Genomic DNA, 26,181 nt, shown 5'->3' on the forward strand with positions numbered 1-26,181 from the left:
CTACGGTGTTGGGCTGCTGAGCATGAGGTCGCGAGTTGAATCCCGGCCACGGCGGCCGCATTTCGATGGGGGCGAAAACACCCGTGTACTTAGATTTAGGTGCACGTTAAAGAACCCCAGGTGGTCGAAATTTCCAGAGTCCTCCACTACGGCGTGCCTCATAATCAGAAAGCGGTTTTGGCACGTAAAACCCCATAATTTAAGAATTATATTACGCATGTGTCAAACGGTATGTGTTATACCAAATTTGCGCTCGCACGGACGCGAGCGCAAATTCTTGAATCGGAACTAACAGACATTGTGATCGTCACTGCTGACGTCGTAATCTATTCTTGTGCTGGCACTAGACACGCTAACGTAACTCTCCATACCACACCGTCGTTCACGCTCGGCGGCATGCGGTCACGCACGCCGTATCTTGAAAGCGATCTGCCGTCGGTTCATACCTTTGTGGGCGTTGTTTAGGTTGAAGCGATTGACAGCACCCAGGCAGTCGGTGGACAGTGGGGCTAGTTTCGGTATTGGCAAGAAAGCGTCGCCGTGACATAGGTAGCAAAATAAGAACCCCGTAACTTTCGCTCTATCTTTTCAACCTAGGTAGCAATAAAGTGATGCAATTAGGTGTAGAAAATAAAATGCGCTTTTGGCTATTTCCTTTTTTTCATAGTCTTATATCTTTATTTAGCCGCTTCATTTGCTGCGCCAAGGGGCGGCGCTCTCTCTCCTATCGATTCGGCTGCCATTCTGCGCGTCTGCTCCTGCGTCTTTCAATGCGCGTGCACGTATTTTCGCATGCTCTGCAGTTAAAATTTTCTTTATGTGCCCCCGAACGTACCGACAATTTCGGGAAATGTGAGGAGAGGGCACAAGGCATGCTGCACGGCTATGTGGCGTGGCGTCTCGGGGAGGAACAGCGCGGCGAAGTTTTTCCGCTTCCCAGCGTTGGAGAGGTAAGTGCATTTTTTTTTCTGCAGTCGTTATGACGAAACAAGGACTATCCTTATCAAAACAGCTAAAGGACGAAACGAAAGATCGTCCGCGGTTGCTTTCAGGCGAATAATTTTTCGGCCTTGGCACGGCGCATTTTTCTGGGGTATTCTTAGAAAGTGAAGTTGCTTGCTGAAGTTTACACATGGGCCGATTGATGCTGTTGACGCGCACACGAACATTCTTGCTCGGTATATGTTAGCGGTTGCTCTTCATTTCTTTCCACGAGTAAAAAAAAAACTTGAAATTTTTATTTCGCGATGTTATTTAATGGTTGTTGCACAAACTGTTTATGCTGGAGAGCATTCCGGTGACAAATTTTTTGCGTCGACGTTGCTGAATGTGGCACGTGACTCGCTAGAATTGTTCAGGTAAGAAAAAATGCTTAAAGTGCGACAGTTTGCATTTTGTGACATTTTTTTCTTAATGGGTACGTAAGCTCGTCACCATGTGAGACAGACTTGGTGTTCAAGTAATGTCGCTGATCAAACTATTTCGCCTGTAATACTTCTGGCTCTAATACTTGTAGTAAATCATCTGCTTTCATGAACCTACCTACTTCACCGTATGCAGCTCTACTCAACGAGCTTCCTGAGATTACTACACAGTCTCCGGTGGATAAAACCCCTAAACGCACTCTAACCCATTCTATTGTTACCACGGGCGGGCCACCCGTTCACTACCGCCTCCACCGACTCGGTCCTGTTAAACTTCGAGTTGCCCGCAATGAATTCGAGCATATTTTCAACTAAAAATCATTCCTCCGTCATCGAGCTCGTGGTCATCAGCACTACACATGGTGCCTAAGAAGAACAATGACTGGCGGTCCTGTGGGGATTATCGCGCACTTTCTTTCTCCTTCTTTCTTTATTACACACATACATATTTCATTATATAAGATACGCACAATCTGTATGGTCCATAGCCAATGGCTAGTATGGGGCCAATTTCAAAATTTCCTTATACGAAACTGTTATAAAATAATGCTGGTAAAGAGTTTGAAATATATTAACAAATATTGCAAAAACGCAACAGTGTGCAAGAAATACGCAGATAATGAGTAATAGTAGTTCACTAAATCCGGTCACTGTTCTTGACCGATGCCCGCTGCCCAATATTCAGGATTGCACGGTATTTTTAACCGGAACAACAATATATTCGAAAGCCAGCGGACAGTTGAGCAAGCCGACATTCCAGAAACTGCCCCAACAATCCCATTTAACCTTTTTGAGTATTTACGCATGCCTTTCCGTTTTCGCAACGCCGCAGAAAGCTTTCAGCCTTTTATAGACGAAGTCACCAGAGGCTTACAGTTTTGTTTTGCCTACATCGATAATCTTCTCGTCACCAGCAGGGATGATGAAGCCCACAATGCACGTCTACGCCAACTTTTCACTCGGCTTCGTGATGAAGATCTCTTCACCAATGTTGACAAATGTCAGTTTGGGGGTCCGGAGTTCAATTTTCCCGCACATTACATCACCAATCATGGTATAACCCCGCTACCTGACAAGATTCAGGCCATTACCGGCTACCCGCCACCAAAGCCTCAGTCGTATTACCATCAGTCTCAGTGGCCACGCTCTCAGTCGTGTTATCAATAATGCCAGAACTTCTTTCCACCTTTCATTGTTTTCACTAGCGGCGTCTCCAACGTCCAAAAATGAACTTTACATGACTGCGATCTTCTACATCTCTCCGCTTAGAAAAAGCCAACTTTCCCGACCACGACGTCACATTGTGGTGCGACGTTTCACCTAACAATACCAACTTTAATGTTCCTGCTCTTCTTCGCCTTACTGTTCTCATTCACTGCGCTCAATCTGTCATCCAGGCGTTCGCGCCGAGCCATACCTTATCACCGAATGTTACGTCCAGCCGCGCGTACGCGCTGATATACGCGACTGGATCGGCACTTGTACAGTGCGTTTGCGTATCAAAGCTCGACGACACACCAAGCTACCACTGAACAAAACAAGAACGTGAAAGCAGGAGGCAACGTTTCGACAAGTGGACTTGTCTTCTTCAAGGTGACATGTACTTTCCTCGCCTTAGTATATATAGGTGGGGTTCTTCTAAAAGGGAGAGGGCGTAAGGCGGGTGGGTGCGGCAACGGGAGAAGGTTTGTTAGCGGCAAGGGTGTAGAATTGACAAAAATGAAGTGCTGCGCGCGAGGCCAGTGCCACGGCCGTCTGTCAACCGCGTGTTAACGGCCGTGTGTCAGCCGGCGTGTCAACGGCGTGTACAGCGCGCTCTATTACCTGTTTCGCTGGTGGTCGTGGGCATTGCCTCTGAAATAAATAATAGAAGGAGCGGCAAAAACTGGTGCTCGTGAAAAAAGAATTAAAGAAAATACTGAAATAGAACAAATAAATAAAAGGAAAAACGGAAAGAAAGAAAAAGAAAAGAAAAGTAAAAGGAAAAAGAAGTTAAAGGAGAAAGAAAAAGCAAGGGGAAAACGAGAAAAAAAGGAAGAAACACTACGCAACCAAAGTAAGTGTCGTTGCCTATAGCTTGAAATTTAGCGCAGCGAATTGTTTCTAAAGCTCCCTTTGAAACGTTTATGCCTATTGGTTGCAATGTCTTGAACTTATCGATAAAGTATGATCCTCTGTATTTTATTTCTCGTTCAGAACGTAAATTTGACTGCAAGTTCATCAAAGTTATGACCTAGTTGGTTGAAATGCTTGGCGACGGCATTGCCAAGCTTTGTGGCTGCATCCGCGTGATGGCTGTTTAATCTAACGTTCATTGATTGTCCCGTTTCACTGATATATTGTTTCATGTGATACTTTTTCCACTAATCTTACACAATTTCATAAGTATGCTCATATTAGTACATTGTTCCGACTATTTGTTTTCATTTCGACAGGCTTAGACTGTGTGGTGCATAAAATATTTTTACTGCATGACTACTCCTACAATACGCCAACCGAGTCATTTCGAGTAGCAAGAGCAAGAAAGTGTGTGTCGCTGCACTGTCTTCCACTTTTTTGCTGACTCAATGCGACTTTGGATAAAGACCTCATATTTCGTGCGCACGAACTAACTACGGGGACAAAAGTTTTTCTTTCGTATTTCAGCGGAATGAATATTCACTGGAGAATGCCAAATATACACTTTAGCGCTTTTTGTAGGCTTATGTGTATCTAATGCTTGAAGTACTGTTTTTATTGATCTAGACTGATAAGCTCCATGTCACCTCGAGTCTTCTATATAGTGATATACTTAGTGCTTATAACTTGCGCATGGATACCTGTATTCCACGCCTTCCTTGAGGTTACATATATACTACGCATGATGTTTAAGCTTATTTCGTACCTAACCTTATTGTGTGTTTTTGATAATGTTGTATTGCTCATCTATGCGCATCTATTGAATGCACTCAGTGTATCCTTGCGTACGCGAATTGACACTTTTATCACTTAGAAGCATGCTTTCACCTAATTAAAACCGCGCTGAATAGTATATCAAGTCTTTCTCGTTTAGCGAACGCATCAGTGTACTTCGTGACGTGCAGTTGTCTTGATCCACTCCCATTAATGTGATGGTGCATAGCATTACTGAAAGAAGCTATACATTATTTACGTCATCATAAGTTCGCAAGACGTCTTGTTGCAAATGGCAATATTTGCATTCTATTTTGTATATATGCATGTAAAATATAAATAGGTTTTTTTTTTATTACTAACTTGACTACACCAAAATATTACATGTTGCTTTGTTCAGAAATTAAAAGTAGATTGTTTTTTCCGCGAATATTTGTATCTCATCCGATTTGCAAACTTCGCTTTGAACGCCCCTTGCTTTCCATGTAAAAAAGATGGGCAGTTCCGCCCGAAGGTAGAAGCAATTACAGTAATAGCAAGGACTCTCGTTCTGCTTGGACTTCTTAGTTTGGAGCCATTGCGCTGTGAATTCGGCAACAAGAACATTTGCCCCATAGTCCAGGTGTTTCTCATGGAGTTCGACGATTGCCCGGTTAATATTTTTATATTTCTCCTTTTTTAGAGTGCGCTATTCTTATTTTATGATTATTTTCCGTTCCTTGTATTATTCTGTTCACTGTAAGATGTAATTTCACCTTTCGAGAGCACTTATACGGTATGGCAGTCCTAGTATTTCAGGTTGCAACTTCGAATATTCTCTCCATTGATTAGCCACTAGCCTACAGTGGGTATACGCCGCGAGTTGCATGGAGCACAACAACCACCTATCTATTAACTATAGGGTTATTATAACTTACTCCAGAAGAAAAGGTAGGAAAAGCGGCTATGCTCTCAAATTAGTAACCGCTCGGGTGGTGCCATCTTGACATTATGTGCAAGAACGCAAGCGCAAAAGACAACATTCGAATCAGGCGAAACGCGCAATCAACGCGATCGCGAGCTAGCCTCAGTATGATGGCGCCATCTAGTTCAGGCGCCTGCAAACGCATCATTTCAGGCACCGTAAAGTTCAAATCGAAATTTTATAAATAGCCATCTCGTGTCTCCCTTTTTCACAAGGTCCTTTACACATTTCCTATGGTGTGGTATGTGTATGCGCTTGTAAAATAATGAGAATGAGAAGCACGGAGGCGTCTTGACGGTTGCCTCTTTATACGTCCGTAAATTCTTTGATAGTCAGCATGGTAACTATGCTATAAACCATTTCTCGGCCAATCCACAACAGAGGGAGTGAGCCATGAGATTAATTTGTAACATCCACAAGGACTCATCGAAAAGGGTCCAAACTATATATATGTCCGAGATATTGCGAAATTTCCCTGGAGTTTACGTGCATTGCTGTCAAAATAATGGGAATAACGAAATTAATGCAAATAAAGCGAACATGTTCAAACATATGCTAAATAAAGCTTCGGTAGAGCGGCCTAACATGACCGGTGTAAGCATAGAAAAGTACACTACATATGAAGCAACATTTACGGATCTCTTGTGTCACTTGGGCAATGCCCTTTCTGGAGGACTATCTAAGAAGAGCACATCCCTGCGGCGCATACTAAATGGCTAAATACGCGAAAGTAAGGCACACCAAATAATTTGTAATATATTTAAACATTCTGTTAGCACATCAGTGTGCTTTATATTTGCGGAGTGACATTCTACAGGTTTTCCGGAATCTAAAACAATATCGCATGTTGCAGAGAACATAGTTCTAGTCTTTGAGCTGGATTATTCTTAGAGGAGTACGTTACTTGCAAGAGAAGTCGATACATATATCCAGATATTTAAAAAAATCACTTATTTGTGTTTTCTGTAATTACGGGCAAATATTGCAAGTTACAAATTGTGGTCGGTGAGCTTCCAAGGCGTATCTAGTTAAATTGAATTTCCGGAGTGACTCCTTTAAACAAAGCTTTAAATATAATTCCCAATTTTATTAACAGATCGGTTACGGCTAGAGCTGCTTGTGAGCAGACATTTCATGTGAACGTTTTATGCAGGGAAAAACTTTTTGCAGCGCAAAACAGACCTCCGCATGGCTGGTTAGTATACGCTGCTTATGTATTCTATCTTCATATTTTATTTTATATCTTTATATTTAATGTAGAAATCGTGTTTAGTGGGATATTTCCAACCTGGAGAAGTGTCCATAAACCCAGTGGCAAATACTCAGTGGTTAAATCAAATGAAAGAGAAGGTATATCTAATATTCCGTTAAATATTTTCGCCATTGCACCACCATATCAGTCTGATTTAGAGATGTCTGTGAGCCGAAATGATACGTTCAGGTATTATGTAAGATGTTATCTCTTGACTAAATAGAAGTCGGTATACTAGTTCAGCCTACAAGGGATATATCAGTCACTTCGCACGTATTTTTGCACTACCTTTGTATTTATAGGCACAGATATGTCGGGCGAGATAACGCACAACACAACAGCGTGGTCGTCACGCACAACATGGGAAAGAAGGCAAAGAAAGGTTCGCTTTATAACTCATGTAGAACCCACCCCTGTTGCTATCCAAAAAAAGTTTAGGGTTTCTTGGGAAGTGGTTATGTTTGGCACTATGTTGGACTATGTATGGGTGGCATTCGCCAATCTCATCCATGATTTATCCATACACGGTATGCAACTGCTACCTAGATTGCCACTGCTCAAAGACCACGCGGTAACCCCCTTTCTGCGTCTCAGCGACAGCATCTCCAGCTGCTAGTTGTGACGATCATATATTGCGAGAACGCTCCGCTTACCCCTCTTCCACTGTGACGGTTTGCCGCTGTGTTAAAGAGCGCTATATTGAGGATTGGGCCGGGAATTTATTACGGTTTAGACAGTCATATGAAGACACGGTTAGTGCCCCCAAAAATCCTAAACGCATTAGAAAAGCACCTCATTTTCCCCTACTCTCATTTTGTCACAGTGGCACGTATTTAGGCTTCTTTATCATCACCGTCATCAGCAATATTATTGCCCAATACACGACAAAGGCCTCTCCCAGTGATCTCCAATTACCCTTGTATTGCGTAGCTGGTTCAAAATTGTGCCTGCAAGCTATGTAATTACATCAAACCACAAAATCGACTGCGCTTCGCTTCCCTAGAGGCCGCTCCTCTAGCTATGATAGACAGCAGGTTGTCTGCTCTACGGAATGGATGGCCTGCGAACATTGGCGTAGCTAGGTCGTCTGGTACCCGGGGCCCATAGGTCTTCTGTCACCTCCCACCCCGGGTGTAGCCGGAGGAAAGAGGGGTGTCTTCAGACGTATATGACACCCTCCCCCCACTGGCCCCTTGCACCCTGGGCCCACGACCCCCCGGCCTACGCCACTGCCTGCGAAGTCGTAGGGATTGCTAAAAACCAGTGTAGTAGAAATATAAGAAAATTGTACGCTTGGCTGCCAGCATCCCGCAGATGTAGGTTTATATATATATATATATATATATATATATATATATATATATATATATATATATATATATATATATATATATATATATATATAAACTCCAGTTGAACGCAACTAAAACATCCTACATTATATTTATGGCGCCTAATCAAAGAATTTATGGTAGAATACAAGTAAAATTTCACAACTACCTCATTAAACAGGTCAAACAACAAAAGTTTCTGGGAATACATTTCAGTGAAGAATTGTCATGGAATACACACGTAAATTCCCTTTGCGATGAATTGTCAAAAAACATCGGTGTAAGCTATAAAATTGCACACCTGATCCCCCTATGACTGAAAAAAACAAATGTATGATGGACTTATTTATTCAAAGCTTTGCTACGGGATATTGGTTTGGGGTACAACCACCAGAACAAATTACACGAAATTGATTACTTTACAAAAAAGAGTTATCCGCTTATATGCAAATTACTATGGCCGTTTTTCAGATCTAAGAACCGGTGCACAATTCCAAAAATATGATATGCTGCGTGCGGACAGGATATATTATATGAAAATTCTTCTAGAAATCCAAAAGAGAAATCCAAGCGCTCGAAGTGGTCAACGTAACCTCTCCGGATACTCCTTGCGACACAGCTCACGATACACACCAAAAGCAAGGACCAATTACCGGAAACAAACATTTCTCTATCAGTCCACAAAAATAATGAACAGTTACAGTGCATCTGTATCCTTAAACATTTCTTTACAGACATTCAAAGAAAGAATAGGAGATTGGTTAGACAGGGAAGACATATACTTTAAAATTGAATAAATGCGTGTAATAAAATGAAAAATGTTTTTGCCATGAATTACATAATCTCTCTTTTCAGGATTCACATGATTACATTTAATATTTATTGTTGGGTTTTGTATTAACACAAATGATTGCATCCACGTACTCTTCCCAGCGTTTTGTTACTTTTGGCACACAATTATGATGTTTTTTATGCGCATGTTGTTGCTCTATGTTGCTCCATAAATTAGCTGACGTTTATTTCTTGTATAATTGTACATTTTTAGCATACCATTAGCATCTCAAATGCTTACTTGCACTTAGCCGTTGCTGTACATTGTACTATACATTTGAAGAATCGAATGACCATCGACGTTCACAATAACCAACGCTGTTGTAACGCATATGTGCATATGTGTGTGACCTGCTGTCAAACCTGTCATTCGTGGGGGCTGAGACCTTTGTCAGGCTTCATGCCTTTAGTCTCAGTCTACCCTCGTTTGAATGAACGAGAAATAAAATTCAATTCAATAAGCGTAAGTGACGAACGGAAGTACAAAATCCCCGTTGGAGAAGTCAGATGCAACATACATTGATAGCATGTCACCAACAGTTCTGTTGAATCGTTCTGTTAAGCCATTGGTCTGTGGATGATAAGCAGTAGTAGTGCGGTGAATAATTTGGTATTCAGACAGGAGTTGCTGCAGGACGTCCGGGAGAAATACGGGGCCCCGATCGCTCAACAGTTCACGAGGGGCGCCATGACTGAGAACGAAGTTGTTTAGAATGAACGAGGTACTGTCTTTTGCTGATGCGGCAGGCAAGGCGGCGGTTTCAGCATACCGTGTCAAATGATCTACGGCGACAACTATCCATCGGCTGCCAGCGCCAGTAGATGGAAGAGGCCCGTATATATCATTGCCGACGCGGTCGAGTGGCCGAGCTGGGCAGGGAAGTGGTTGGAGAGGTGCGGTGGAGAGATGCGGGACACATTTGCGTCTCTGGCAGGCAATGCAGGAGCGTACGTATTTGTGGACGAAGGTGTACATCCCTCGCCAATAATATTGTAGGCGAAGCCGTGTGTAAGTTTTTGACACTCCGCCGTGACCACACTGCGGGTCAGAATGAAAAGCGGAGCATAAATCTTGTCGTAGGTGGCGAGGCACTACTAAGAGCCATTTGCGGCAGTCATTGTGGTAGTTGCGGCGGTATAAATGTCCGTCGCGTATTGTGAAATGCTGCGCCTGTCGGCGTATCGCTCGAGGTGCCGAAGTTGCCGGAGGATTCGACAAACAGTCGAATATCATGACGATTCATGGGTCTTTTCGTTGCTCCGATGCCATGTCCAGGATGTCAAGTGGTGAGATGTCATGTCTGTAGGTAGAAGTGCTGCTGTCTGAAGTAACTGGGGCGCGCGAGAGGGCATCGGCGTCAGAGTGTTTGCGTCCAGAACAATAGACGACACGAATATAATATTCCTGGATTCGGAGGGCCCACCGAGCGAGCCGGCCTGACGGGTCTTTTAGGTTGGACAACAAGCAAAGAGCGTGATGATGCGTCACCACGTCAAAGCGTCGACCGTAAAGATATTGACGAAATTTTTGGAGAGCCCATACTATAGCCAGGCACTCTTTTTCTGTGACTGAGTAATTGGCCTCAGGTTTCGTGAAGGCACGACTAGCATAAGCGACTACGTATTCGGCATTACTGTTCTTGCGTTGTGCGAGCACGGCACCAAGACCGACAGCACTGGCGTCAGTGTGAAGTTCTGTAGGTGCGCTTGGATCGAAATGGCGCAAGACTGGCGGAGACGTGTGAAGAGTCGTAAAGGCATCATCAGAGGCTTCCGACCAAGCAGAAAGTTCATTGTCGCCTTGGAGAAGTTGGTTGAGTGGTGCGATCACAGTAGCGCAATTGCGAACGAAACGTCGAAAATACGAGCATAGGCCGATGAAGCTGCGTAGTGCTTTCAAGATAGTGGGCTTCGGAAATTCGGATACGGCGCGAAGTTTATCAAGATCAGGAAGAATGCCTTCTTTAGAGACATGGCTTAATATAGTCAGTTTTCGAGCCATAAATCGGCACTTGCTTAAGTTAAACTGGAGGCCAGCACTCCGGAGACCGGTCAAAACTTGATATGAACGCCGAAGATGGGTCGGAAAATCAGGGGAAAAGACAACATCGTCGAGGTAGCAGAAGCAAGTATGCCACTTCAGGCCACGTAGGATGCCGTAGAGCGAGCGAACGAACTGGGTACGAGCCACGCAATAGCAACGGGGCTTTTAGCCTGCCGATCTTCTTCGACACAATATATATGTACATATATATATATATATACATATATATATATATATATATATATATATATATATATATATATATATATCATCAGCCTAGTTACGCCCACTGCAGGGCAAAGGCCTCTCCCATACTTCTCCAAATACCCCGGTCATGTACTAATTGTGGCCATGTTGTCCCTGCAAACGTCTTAATGTCATCCGCCCACCTAACTTTCTGCCGCCCCCTACTAAGCTTCCCTTCCCTTGGAATCCAGTCTGTAACCCTTAATGACCATCGGTTATCTTCCCGCCTCATTACATGTCCAGCCCATGCCTCCACCCCCCCATTTCTTTTTCTTGATTTCAACTAAGGTGTCATTTACCCGCGTTTGTTCCCTCACCCTATCTGCTCTTTTCTTATCCCTTCACGTTACACCTATCATTCTTCTTTCCATAGCTCGTTGCGTCGTCCTCAATTTCAGCAGAACCCTTTTCGTAAGCCTCCAGGTTTCTGCCCCATACGTGAGTACTGGTAACACAGAGCTGTTATACACTTTCCTCTTGAGGGATAGTGGCAGCCTGCTGTTCATGATTTGACAATGCCTGACAAACGCGCCCCAGCCCATTCTTATTCTTCTGGTTATTTCAGTCCCATGATCCGGATCCGTGGGCACTGCTTGCCCTAAGTAGATGTATTCCATTACCACTTCCAGTGCCTCGCTACCTATCGTTCACTGCTGTTCTCTTCCGAGACTGTTAAACATTACTTTAGTTTTCTGCAGATTATTTTCAGACCCACCCTTATGCTTTGCCTCTCCAGGTCAGTGAGCATACATTGCAATTGGTCTCCTGAATTAACTAAACAAGGCATTATCATCAGCGAATCGCAAGTTGCTAAGGTATTCTCCATCAACATTTATCCCCAATGCTTCCCACTCCAGGTCTCTGAATGCCTCTAGTAAGAATGCTGTAAATATCATTGGAGAGATCGTATCTCCCTGTCTGACCCGTTTCTTTATTGGGATTTTGTTGCTTTCTTTGTGGAGGACTACGGTGGCTGTGGAGCCGCTACAGATATCTTCCAGTATCTTTACATATGGCTCATCTACACCCTGATTCCGTAATGCCTTCATGACTGGTGAGGTTTAGACTGAATCAAACGCTTTTTCGTAATCAATGAAGGCTATATATAAGGGTTGGTTATATTCCGCACATTTCTCTATCACCTGATTGATAGTGTGAATATGGTCTATTGTTGAGTAGCCTTTACGGAAGCCTGCCTTGTGCTTTGGTTGACAGAAGTCTAAGGTATTCCTGATTCTATTTGTGATTACCTTAGTAAATACTTTGTAGGCAACGGACAGTAAGCTGATCGGTCTATAATTTTTCAAGTCTTTGGCGTCCTCTTTCTTATGGTTTAGGATTATGTTAGTGTTCTTCCAAGATTCCGGTACGTTCGAGGTCATGAGGCATCGTGTATATAGGGCGGCCATTCTTTCTAGGACAGTGTTCCCACCATCCTACAACAAATCTGCTGTTACCTGATCCTCCCTAGCTGCCTTCTCCCTTTGCATAGCTCCCAAGGCGTTCTTTATCTCTTCCGGCGTTACTTGTGGGATTTCAAGTTCCTCTAGACTATTCTCTCTCACCTTATCGTCGTGGGTGTTACTGGTACAGTATAAATTTCTATAGAACTCTTCAGCGACTTGAACTATCTCATCCATATTAGTAACGATATTGCCGGCTTTGTCTCTTAACGCACACATCTGATTCTTGCTTATTCCTAGTTTCTCCTTCACTGCTTTTAGGCTTCCTCCGTTCCTGAGAGCCTGTTCAATTCTATCCATATTATAGTTCTTTATGTCCGCTGTCTAACGCTTGTTGATTAACTTAGAAAGTTCTGCCAGTTCTATTCTAGCTGTAGGGTTACAGGCTTTCATACATTGGCGTTTCTTGATTAGATCGTTCGTCTCCTGCGATAGCTTACTGGTTTGCTGTCTCACGGCGTTACCACCGACTTCTATTGCCCACTCCTTAATGATGCCCATAAGATTGTCGTTCATTGCTTCAACACTAAGGTCCTCTTCTTGACTTAAAGCCGGATACCTGTTCTGACGCTTGATCCAGAATTCCTCTAGTTTCCCTCTTACCGCTAACGCATTCATTGGCTTCTTATGTACCAGTTTCTTCCGTTCCCTCCTCAAGTCAAGCCTAATACGAGTTCTTACCATCCTATGGTCACTGCAGTGCACCTTGCCGAGCACGTCTATATCTTGTATGATGCCAGGGTTCGCACAGAGTATGATGTCGATTTCATTTCTAGTCTCACCATTCGGGCTCCTCCACGTCCACTTTCGGCTAACCCACTTGCGGAAAAAGGTATTCATTATCCGCATATTATTCTGTTCTGCAAACTCTGCTAATAACTCTCCTCTGCTATTCCTAGAGCCTATACCATATTCCCCCACTGACTTGTCTCCAACCTGCTTCTTGCCTCCCCTGGCATTGAAGTCGCCCATCAGTATTGTGTATTTTGTTTTGACTTTACCCATCGCCGATTCCACGTCTTCATAAAAGCTTTCGACTTCCTGGTCATCATGATTGGATGTAGGCGCGTAGACTTGTACTACCTTCAATTTGTACTTCTTATTAAGTTTCACAACGAGACCTGCCACCCTCTCGTTAATGCTATAGAATTCCTGTATGCTACCAGCTTTTTACTTATTTATCAGGAATCCGACTCCTAGTTCTCGCCTCTCCGCTAAGCCCCGGTAGCACAGTACGTGCCCGCTTTTTAGCACTGTATATGCTTCTTTTGTCCTCCTAACGTCACTGAGCCCTATTATATCCCATTTACTACCCTCTAATTTCTCCAATAACACTGCTAGACTCGCCTCACTAGATAACGTTCTAACGTTAAACGTTGCCAGGTTCAGATTCCAATTGCGGCCTGTCCGGAGCCAGGTATTCTTAGCACCCTCTGCTGCGTCACAGATCTGACCGCCGCCATGGTCCACTGCTTCGCGGCTACTGGAGACTGAGGGCCGGGGTTTGATTGTTGTATTCATATAGGAGGTTGTGGCCATACTGCACCAGGGTGGCCAATCCTGCTCTGGTGAGAGAGTGCGTTGCCGGTTCTGGTCACCGGGATCAGGCCGCACTCCAGGCCTGTTTGTGCAATTTATATGTATATGTGTATATATATATATATATATATATATATATATATATATATATATATATATATATATATATATATATATATATATATATATATATATATATATATACACAAGGAGGCATTAGAGCCATGGATCCATTGTGGACACATGTTAAGTTGAGAACTTGAGCCAACATGTCATGAAGACAACACGCAAACGAGCAAATAATGCCTGGTCTTGTTAAGTTTCACATACCTCGAAAATAGCCCTGAGTTACTGCGTGTAACTTGTTTAAGTCTGTGTAATCTGGCATTTTAAATGTAATATAGTGTAGAGCACCAGCACAGAGCGTGCATTTTCGGTACATCGCGGAGGAGTCCACAAGAGAAAGTGGTTTGCATACCTTGTTCGCAAAGTGATGGCGTAAACGAGTATTTATGGTCTTTCTCACAAAATTGCGAGAAAACCTACACATTTCTGATCCATTTTGAATGCGAAAGCATTAATGCCTAATTGAACGCCGCTTAGCGGTCCATCTACTTATGAACCCTTTGTGGGCAAGTGAGTGCGTTGATAGACTTAGCGCGTTTTGGTTTGGCCTTGCCGAGGCAAAGTTCGAAGGCATGCGAGAGCTTAAACGGACAACGAACAAGTGTATAATACATACCTCTGATATCGAGAGTGTTGGGTCGCCGCAGCGATCCCCTTTCCCCTCAGGCAACACCTGGCGCTCTATGAAGCAGCAGTGCCCCCTTTCGTCTCCTTTGCTCAGTTGAGGGGCACTCATGACATGGCGTCGCAGCCAACAGCAGTTTACCTCGCGTTCCGCTGCTACGGACGACAAACACTGGCTTTCTCGCTCAATGGGTAATTTGACGCCTTCGCATCAGTATCGCCCAGCAGTATGTCAACCGTAAACAACTCGATAAGACATGTGAAAGACGCGCTGAAAAACGGGCTGACACCTTTGTTGCGTGTTTTCGAGTAGAATTCTTTTAGATATCTCGCTAACTCTACCTCGCACAAGTGGGAGAAGTCCATCAGAAGCTTACGACTCGTTGACCAGCAATGGGTCGTCCAGCAGGTCCGCGAAGCGGCTGGCAGTTAGTCCCTTTCGGTCTCTCGGTGCAAGACACCCCCTACCCACTAAGCGTTTCCTGTAGCCCCATAGTAAAGTTTTCTAGTACAGTTCTGTGGAATTTTTACCCAATGCTTAAAAAAACATTCATACTTTAATACGAGCTCTCCCCGGCGTTTAGTTTTGTCAAATATAAATCCTACTTATTCCAACCGGCCCTATTATTGGAGCTAATCGAATGATGTAACTACTGCGAGAGAGTATATTTAATGCATTTTAGACAGAAAAATACTCCGTGATACTAACGCACCAAGGATTCACAGCAAATGAGTGCGCCTGGGAGGGGAGGTAGACACTGTACATTGAACGTATAAGGTTTTTTTTATGAATTATGTCACGAGATGGGGGGGGGGGGAGAGCGTAATTCTGAAAACATCTAATCACTGCGACTTATTTTTCCACTCTTCACAAGTAGTAGGAATCGCCCATTCTACCAAACTGTCCGTATTGACCTCCGAATTTAACTCACATTGTCAGCTCATAAGCGTCTAAGCGTTACGTGGTGGTTTATTGCGGTCAATGGGCTAGGTGGTTAAAGGAGCTAAATTTGTCTTGCTCACATTTATTCTTTTGTGCACCTCTTACGAAGCTTCTCTCTATGGCAACGCTTCTCCTGACAGTATTATTCGTGCGGGACTAACTACAGCTAGAACAACTTACTTCATCTTAACCTGATAGCAAATTCTATTCTCCTAAAATAAAATGCAAACAAATGAACGAATATCACTGCAAGCAAATGGAAGCACCAACGCAGCCTCGCTCCTGACAAATAGGCAGTCACAGAATACTTGAAGAACTATTCATTGTAAGGCCCTATTGTTAAAATAGGTATAAAAGCATTCGAATCGACGTCGTAACTAAGAGGCTTCTGTGGATGAAAACTGCGAGTATGGTTTTCGGCCGGTATCTATTGATCACTTTCGCCATGGTTTACCTGCTGTCTACGTTGCCCTTACAAGGTCCAAAATGCACTTATGCAGTTAACTGGAAAAATCTCAGCCAGTCTCGTATCACACGACGTCCCCCGCGGCCACCTTCAAGTGCGTATTTCCCCCATCCTTGTGGTGTGGTGGCTATGGCGTGGCGCTGCGAAGTAAGAGGGCGTGGGATGGAATCCTGGCTATGGCGGCGATGTTTCGATGGGGGTGAAAAGCAGAAACGCCCGTTTACCTTACATTGGGTGCACGTTAAAAATCTCCACGCTGTGATATCTTACCCGTACACCCACATTATGGAGTCCCTCATAATCAAATCGCGCTTTTGGCAACTAAAACCCAAGCATTTAATTTAAGTGGGCATTTTTGGGCTTATTGACTATTCGCGGTGAACCTCCTACCAGCGTAAATATGCAGTACAGCAGTTTCACGCTGTTTCAAGAAAACGGCGCACAAGACGAGACTGCGTTTTGTGTGCTTTATTTCTCTAAAACTGCGTGTCGCTGATGTCACTTTATTAGTTCCGCCAAGTCATTCCGCGTTCACTTCTTTTTTTACTCTATATCATTGGTTTGCGCTATTATGTTCAAAAAGAATTCGTGCATTGTGGTCATGACTACGTCACTTATCAGGTTGTCGGTTGCAATTATGGTCAGATTTTTATAATAGCTCACTTGAAAGCATTTCCACTTGCTGAGATATACGGCAAATGAAAAACTAATTTCAAGAAATGAATCTGTTTCTTTTTTTTCAACATATGCGCAACAGGAAAGTTTCGCTTACTGCTGATTATTCTCTGCAAGAAGCGTTTGACAGTTGTTACCTTGGCGTTCTTTTCATGCACGATTTGCCATGCTGTAAGCGTTATATTTAGCTTGTAGAAAACTCATTTTCGTATTGGAGATATGCAAGCTACTGATGGTGCAGCTCCCAAGGCTACCAAATCGCTTACCTGTAAGATAATCCCTGTCTTAGGCTATGTTTTCTATGTTTGAATCGTGGCTTGAAATTTGTTTTCATGATGTTAGAAACAGCTAAAGAGAAGGCTATTTGCTTTAAAAGGCAGTGATCTCCCCTCTAACGTTTCTAATCTCTCTTCTTTGTATCTCCCAACTTGAAATTACATTTAGCTAACACTCAACACCGCTTTTATTTATGTTATAAGGTCTTTACAAAGCTTTTCTTGACTATAACGTATTGTTATATGCACGTATTAATAATTTGTGCCTGAAATGACAGAATTCTACATCGCGTCTTCGCTCATGCTGCTCAGTGCTGGATCATGTGGCTCCGCATAAGGGGTTGCTGTGACTGACCGAATAATATCTAAGCTCTGTCAACCTGGACACTATTCTAAGAGCTTTTCATTGTTTCATTTATGTTCCTTGCGCTGGTATTGGTGCCGGAAGTGGTACAGTCCTTATGTAGTATGTAATCATTCTTTGATCAAATAAGTCTGCTATTGTTTTTATTTTGTGCCTTTCTCTCTGCTTTCCTTTTTATGTAGAATGTTATCATTTCTCTTGAGTATCACCCGCCTCTCCCGAGGGACCGAGCAATGTTTTGCGACTCTCATCAACAACAGCAATGGCGGTTGCACTATGTGATGGGCTGATGTCGTACAATAGTGAGTTCGGCAACATATGTGTGAATAAAGGTTGTCATTATGTTTGTATATTTGAATTACTCTACACCGAGATTGATTATTCTGTTTCCATAAAATACTTGTAGGTCAAAAAGATTTTTATACCACACGATGTTTCCAATTTAAATTTTGTCCAATAACTGTGCTAGGATCAAAACCCGCATACCGTGCCACAGTAGCCACAGAATGAGGCTCCCGGCCACTCAAGATTTTTATTGCCTGTTGAATAAAACATTTTCTATTTACATCGCTGCACAATACTGTAAAAATGCTTACCATTCACTCTATCATATTTCAGCCACACGCAGGCCAACCGGAGGATCTAAATGTGGATAAGACCCATCGTTTTAAAGACGCCGGCTGTGAAACTGTACACGACGAAGTTGAAATGGACAATAAAGAAGTTGCCAATTGTTCATCATGGTGGCCAGTGATTGTGGCTTGAAAAAGTACACTTTTAGAGTTTAATGTTTCAAAGCTGTGGCTTTGTTACAGAATGCGCGAAATTTTCGCCGTAATTGCATTTTACAGTACAGGAACATCAGTTAAAATTTTGCACAGGTACGTGTTGTTTCGCCTGATGTTACTTGATCTTTCATTATATTTATAAGGATGGATACTGGGCCTCCTCCATAAGTACCCTGTTTAATTACTGGCATATTGCTATTACAACCCAGCTGCATCTCATGACGGATAAGCATGATCGCCCCGATGACTTTAACGTTTCCGTTTCTTGAGCTATCAGTTGCATTATTCAGCGCTGCAATTACCTTTGTAATTATGGCTCATAGATAGTCGCTTGTATTTATTCGCATTACAATTTTGTGGAGACGCGCGTTCTCCCTTCTTTCCACGGAACTACACAACAGCCTCCCGATCCACTTTTCAGCCACTGCCACAATGCTTCGTCATCTTCAAATACGGCTCCAGCTGAAACGCACCTCACACATTCTCATCTCCTGGATCGGGACACATTCTCTAAGATTGTCTCGAAGTCGATTGCTGACTGCATGTATGATCGTGTTAGACAACGTAACCGGTCGAGCCCTCTCCTCAACCGTGCAAATGAAAGCTTTTCACTAGCCTGATTACTACACATCTTATTCCAGGTATACGAGGCCGAGTAATCTAGATGGGATATATTCGAATTGAGTATCCGCGAACACTTTGCAAACAGCTCTAATCGCTAACTCTCCGAGTACAAGAACTCGCTGTCCTTGCCTGCTACGTAATCAATCATACGTCCCGTGCATATAAGATGTGGTCACCCTTGCAGATAAGCAACTAAGAAAATGGCCGACTTTGATAAAGTTATGCACACGCTAAAAGTTGTTCAGGACATCGCGTCTAACTTACTGATAACACCAATGTCTCTGCATATACGCTGCGGTCAAGGAATGCCCCCAGTTCGGACATGCGCAAGGCTGCCGTCTCAGTCCGAGGCTTTCTCGTCTTCCCAACACAGCTGCCACAAATACCTGTGCTGATCGTGCTACCCAACCTCTGCCTTATGAAAAGGTTAAGTGCGATTTCTTGCATGAGTTGGAGGTTTCTTTAACGGTCCCATTTTATCGCCGACTTCTTCACCTTTCCATTGATCATTCAGCCCGAGCCATCTCTCAGTCACACGCAGTCGTACGGCTAAACTTTGCTTGATTTGGTGTGCATCTGTATGGCGCGCGCAACGAACCGACCAGTATTTTGCTCTTAGAGTCAGTAACCCAGTCGAGTAAAGTATTCCAAATAACAAGCAAATCTGTTTTTATTACTGCTGGATAGGTCATGTTTGCTCAAACAAGAACAAAATAACACAAAACGTGAGCATTCGTCCTCACTATAAAGCTAATAAAACGATACCAATGCCGGAGTGTATAGCAAGCCCTTGTCTAATACACACATCATTCAGCCACCAGAGGCAGTTACAAATAAGATAAGTGAAAACAAGAGCTATAAAAATGCAAAGACAGGGAATACATACGCAATATTCACTTCAAGCTATCATCAACACATATATTGACACGTGTACTCGCCTATCTTTATTAGGCGACCACGTTTCACCGCCCAACAAATGCTATCGCAAAGCGCAGGACGCGCCTGCATGTATAGGAAGTTTCTGAAACGTTATCGATGGTTCCATCCACTGTCTCTTACCAAACGTTGTGTAATCTGATTTCATGTATGGGCGACGCCAGTGGTGTAGAACATTGTGGAAGGCACACGGTTCCCAGCGATTACTCTGGAACATTCGACGACTGATGTATAAAAGCGGACGCGCTTGACCCGCTGATCAGATTTTCGACGATCGCCGAATGTGTTCGCCGTTTTCGTTGATCATTGAGTGTAGCCTGTTTTTTTCTGGGAACAAGTGCGCCCAATACAACTCTAGGTTCGCCATTCACAGTTTCCTTGCCGAGTCCTCAACCGTCACTACCACGTGACAATATATATATATATATACATTATATATATATATATATATATATATATATATATATAAGAAATGCGAACCCGCGTTTAAGTGCGCACAATAGTACAAAGAAGTTTAAAACCTGCACCGCAATTTTGTTAAAACACGAAAACTTTACCTAATATACGGAACGTCATTGCATATACAGAATGTGTGGAATATATAGTTAATAAATGGAACGCCTACATTGTTGTAGGGCCACTACAACTATGTGAGAGTCAGCCACCGAAAGATCTGAGAACCGTTTGGACCGATGTCTGGAGCGAAAACAGCTCTTTATTTATTTTTCTTGCCTTTTTTCCCTAAGCTCGCAGCTCCCAACACGATGCACGAGAGACGCGGAGGAGCGCACCATATATAGTGTGCTTCTCGTAATTCGATCCAAGCTTTAAAAATATTGGAAATGCGACCAAGGTGTACAGAACCAAGGTAATGCTGTTTGCCGTCGCGTAAAGATACCAAGTTCTTTTTTTTTGCTTTCCGCCTAATTACATAACTAGTGGTAATTATTTATTGAATTTCTCAAATATCATATTTAAAGGAAAATGTGCCAATTAGAAAATTGTAGAGCAACAGGAAAAACACCCGACACAGCTTTCTGTTTCTCAATGCGCGCTGCATATACGTGTTTTTACAAGCGTAAGAAAATCCCTCGAATATAAGCACACTTGCTGCGCGACTGGCCGCTCGAAGCACTTCGTGTCTTCGCGGGCCTCTTTCACGCTTGGAAAAACACTTTTACGTAGCACGTATTGAGCAATGGAAAGCTTTATCGGGAGTTTTTAAAGCGTCTCTACAATTTTCTCATTGGAACATTTTATCTATTTATAATATTTGAGAAGTTGATTCATTATTTAGGGTAAATATATAATTAGATGAAATGCGAAAGATCATGAGTGCCTCGAAGCTACGGCAAACAACATTAACTCGGATATGTTTCGGCTACGTGGCATTTGCATGCTTTTTTAAATCTTCGTGAATCAAAGTTGAGACCACCTGCATATATACGTACAATAGATGCAAACACGCGTATGTGTGCACACAATAGTAGATAGGAATCTAAAATCTGCACTGCAGTTTCACTATAACAAGAAAACCTGACCTAGAACTAACTAGCAGCCGGAGCGACGAAAGGGAAAAGAAGAAATGGTACTACAATGAAAAGAAAATGTACGCGTATTGATCCTTTCGCTGACGTTAGCAGGATATTCTAGAACATCTGCCACTAGGTGGGATTGGTGCTATATACCATAATTGCTTTTGTACAACCCTTATCGAGAAGTGCTTTCCGTTTTTCATAAAAAATATAGAAAATATTTGGGTTACTTTTGTTCACTCTAGCAATTGCCACATCTCTATTTGATTACTGTCGAATCGTTAATATATTGTCATCCTTGTAGTCTGAAGCTGAGTGGCTTTCTCCCACTGCCGCGGTCATGCGAGTGCCAGACCCACAGGTGCCTCTCTACAAGGAAATTTCTTCTTTCATTGCCATAGCGATTACTTGGACACTCCAAGAGCATTTCTTCCGTCGCCGTCATCGTCACCGTGATGTTTCGTATAAAGTCCGCACACTATAACTTCGTCGCCGCACGCTGTACGTTGTATGTGGGAGTGAAAGCTTGCAAGGGTCAGTCGACGATCGCGGCTCAATCTCACGCGCACGTGGGAGGAAGACGAAAGCGCCTCTCTTTCGGTCGCCGCGCGCACGCAGGGGAGTCGAGAAGGAAGGGGGGCGTTCCACTTCGGCGACTGCTGCTTACGGCAAAACCGCGGGGGCACCGTACCTTGGAAGCAATTTGTAACGTCGATAAAGTGCGTGGCCGCGCGGGCCTGAACTTGAATACAAACGGCGATGTAGACAAACTACGCAGTGCCGATAGCTTGCATAATGCTTTCGACGTTTAAGTTCGCGATGCTGCGAGAGACAGAACAGACGCCAATTCGCTCGCCGCCACTGCCGCGTTTCTTTACTCCATAAGTTTGACAGCGAGTTTCCGTGGTCATGGACAGTGATTTGTTCATGTTGTCCTATACGCTCGTGACGCCGTATTTGTAAATTTAGCTATTAAGCGAATGTTTGTAAGTTTATACGGCCAATAAGACTGCTATCTCTACTTCGCATAGCTGTTTACTAATTCGCAATGGCAATCGATGCTTCATCTTCTGGAAGAAAGTGCGACTTTTTCACTCGTCGTTATGCGAGCCCCCTGCGTTATTCGCCCCGCCGGGTTCCTCATACATCGGACGTACCTGGGCGTGGCAGCCGCTACACTTGTTCGCCTTCTTAACGCCCTCGGTCCTTTCGCTTCAGCGAAGAAGCTGTTTCTCATCGACCAAATACAGACTCGTCATCCAGGACGCATATCCAGATCACTAAGTGGAATAACACAATTAACATTGAATAAATAAAATAAATAAAACATAAGTTCGTGCAGCATTGGTTCGACACCAAAAAGAAAAAAAGTGAGAAAGTGCGCGCACATTTGCTATTTGTACGAAGCAGGATGAGCGCCAAGCCTTGGTGTTCGGACATCTTGTGGGCTAAGACGGCGTCAGGCCTGACCCTGCGAAGGCAGAGGCTGTTGAAGCATTTGAAACACCTCAGTGTGTAAAACAACGTCGCAGCTTTTTATGGTTCTGCCCCTATTTTAGGCGGTTCATTCCTCGATTTGCTGACGTTGCTTATTCCTTGACAAGCCTGCTGCACAAGCACGCCGCTTTCGAGTCGACGCCTGATTGTTCTGCTTCCTTTCGACAGCTGAAGTTTCTGCTGACGTCGCGACCGATCCTCCGACGCCTAAATCCTTCAGCGCCAGCAGAAGTCCATACAGATGCGAGTGGTGTAGGTCTTGGTGCTGCTCTGATTCAACGTTTCGATGACAAAGAACACGTCGTCGCATACGCAAATCGGTCATTAAGCAAATCTTAGCGTAACTACACGTTGACAGAGCAGGAATGCCTTGCTGTTATTTTTGCGGTGCAACGATTTCGGTCATACCTGTATGAGCGTCACCTTACGATCGTCACCGATCATCATTCTTTGTGCTGGCTCGTGCATATTCGCGATCCATCTGGACGCCTTGCACGATTGGCTCTGCGCCTGCAAGAGCACATCGTCGGTGTATCCTAGAAGAGCGGCCGACGACATGGGGTTGCCAATTGCCTTTCCCTGATGCCTCTTAGTACAACGAAATGCGGCCCCGACAGCGATGACCACCTCATCGCATCCGTACACCGCGATTTCCCAGATGCCACAACCTTCTGCAAGATAGATAGATTGATAAACTTTATTAAAAGAATAATCAGAAAAACCGCCAATGGTCGGGGCCCTTAGTCCAGGGCTCCGTTGGCTCTCGCCAACTTCTCAGCTCTCTTTATCAGCTTGAGCTGGTCGTCCAGGGCCGAGCTGGGCAGCAGTGCCTCCCATTGCTCCCTCTTGGTGTTCGTGCCGGGTTTTCTATGTTGTGTAGTGCGCACTCCCACGTAATATGGTATAGGGTTGGTGTGGCCCCACAGCATGGGCATTCGTCCCTGTAGGCTGTGGGGTGTATCCGATGTAATATGTGTAGGTTCGTGTAAGTGCCTGCCTGGAGCCTACGCCAGGCAGCGGCATCTTCTGTTCAAGAGAGCAACCTGATGATACCAGCTTAGAGACACTTTTCTCTGCCGCGAAAGAGTCGGCATTATGTAGTTTTTGTGTTCGGCATGGACTGCTATGTAAAAAGAATTTCTCCGCGACAGGTGTACGGTTTCTTCTGGTGGTGCCAAAGGCACGCCGCTTTTCTATTTTGCGCATCGCGCGCGATGGTACAACTACAGATCAACGAGGGTTCACGCGGACACTCCATCGTACCAAAGAAAGGTTTTACTGATCTCAAATGCACAAGACAATGGAAACATACGTAGCCACTTCCGCGGAGTGTAATTGTCACAAGAGATCTACTGCAGCTCCAGCCGGTTTCTTACAGCCTGTGGTGCCACCCAGTGCCCCCTTTGAGCAAGTAGGCGTCGACCTCATAGGGTCGTTACTATGTCCTTCCAAAGGCAACCGCTAGCTCATAGTACGTGCCGACTACCTGACTCGGTTCTGCGAGACGGCAGCCCTACCCTCTGGAACTGCAGGCGAGTTTTCAAAGTTTATGCTGTACAGCATTATACTTCGTCATGGTGCCCCCCAAGTGATCATTAGCGACCGCGGCCGTCAGTCCACAGCTGATGTTGTTGAAAAACTTCTACGTTTGCGCCTCCAACCTGCGACGTTAAAAGTCTTATCCCCGGCAGAAGAATAGTCTGACATAGCGCGCGAACAGAACACTTGCGAACATGATTTCCATGTACGTAAACTCGGACCGCAAGAACTGGGACGAAGCATTGCCGTTCGTCACTTACGCATACAACGCCGGGCAAAATGGGATCAAGATTATCAAGATTATCGATAACAGTGCCTTGACAATCGAGAAATTGAGGTACATGATTAGTGATTCCCCCAGGACATTCAAGTACTTGCTGGATGAAGAAAGCACTGCACAGTTATATTCTGTCACTAGTACTGAACCACTCACAGCAAAAAAAAAAAAAAAAATCCTTGTATTATAAGACGAAATAAAATGCTACTTGTCCATTTCTATGTCATTTTTAGAAAAAGAAAATGAGCTCACTTAAATCACCTAGGATAACGACGCGAGCGGTCGAAAGGTCTCGTTTTCGCGTGACTCTCCCCCGTCCACGCTTTCGCGCTTGAATGGTCTCGTTATCACGTAGTGCTGCGCTGCTCCTTCCTCGCTCGCGAAACTCGCACAAGTAGCAAGCAGTAGAGAATTCAACTTCCATGTGATGTCGCGGGATGCCCGAAGAATCTACGCCACTTAACCAAAAATCAGCTGCAGTGGCGAATCCACCACTGTGTCTTGGCTCGGTACAGCCGTCTGTTGGGCACCGTTTTATTTTTATTCACCGATGGCAGCAATCCCCTGCTTGGGTGGCGGGATATTTAAATTTGGAAAAGTACCCGGACCCTTCAGAAGCATTCTTTACGTAAACTAAGTCTTTTCTCGGCACGAAACAACCATTGCGAGGTTTCTGGGATGGTAGTTACACACTCCACTTAGCATTTGCTCGACTTAGCATTTGCCTTTAGTGCCCCTTTAACGTAAAGCATGAAGAACAATGGAGACACAGGGCATTCTTGCTTCAGTCCTTGGTGAATTCCCACCACTTCATTACGTTTTCGACCGTGCCGTTCAACTTGTACTCCATTGTCTCTATACACCTTTATCAGCAGGTCCACGAAATCGTACTCTGTGCATTCGTTGCCTCACGAATGTCTTACAATAATTCTCTGTCTACCTAGTCATATATGCTCCTTTATTATCTAGAAATACTAGCACTAACAGTATATTCTGAACAATGGAAATTTCTATGCACTGAGTTAGAAGAAAAATATTATCATTTAAGCGTCTGCCTAGCGTGAACCCGTTTTGGAGTTTCTCCGGTACATCATTTTTCTCCGCCCACTTCGGCAGTTCCAATCGTGAGGCTTGCATTGTCATCATGTATATCACCGACGTTTCTGTAACTGGCCTTAGTAGATAAGGTTCACTTTTTTTTTCTACCCGCCGTGGTTGCTCAGTGGCTATGGTGTTCGGCTGCTGAGCACGAGGTCGCGGGATCGAATCCCGGCCACGGCGGCCGCATTTCGATGGGGGCGAAATGCGAAAACACCCGTGTGCTTAGATTTAGGTGCACCTTAAAGAACCCCAGGTGGTCAAAATTTCCGGAGTCCTCCACTACGGCGTGTCTCATAATCAGAAAGTGGTTTTGGCACGTAAAACCCCAAATATTATTATTTTTTTCCTTTCTAATCACTTGCTCTAGGGAATTAGACGGCACTACTTTGCTTATTAGACCGACGTTTTTGATTAGCTGCGTTGGA

At 44.1% G+C, this 26,181-nt stretch overlaps 1 long non-coding RNA gene across 1 annotated transcript; it reads left to right on the forward strand.

The window, feature by feature from the left end:
• Window positions 1-16,039: 16,039 nt before the first annotated feature.
• On the forward strand, window positions 16,040-18,197 carry LOC142589804 (uncharacterized). The gene is made up of 2 exons (XR_012829959.1): window positions 16,040-16,239; window positions 18,078-18,197. It is a non-coding gene; the product is annotated as an uncharacterized LOC142589804 (long non-coding RNA).
• Window positions 18,198-26,181: the final 7,984 nt, after the last annotated feature.

This window comes from Dermacentor variabilis, chromosome 8, assembly GCF_050947875.1.
Source record: "Dermacentor variabilis isolate Ectoservices chromosome 8, ASM5094787v1, whole genome shotgun sequence".
Taxonomy (NCBI): Eukaryota; Metazoa; Arthropoda; class Arachnida; order Ixodida; family Ixodidae; genus Dermacentor; species Dermacentor variabilis.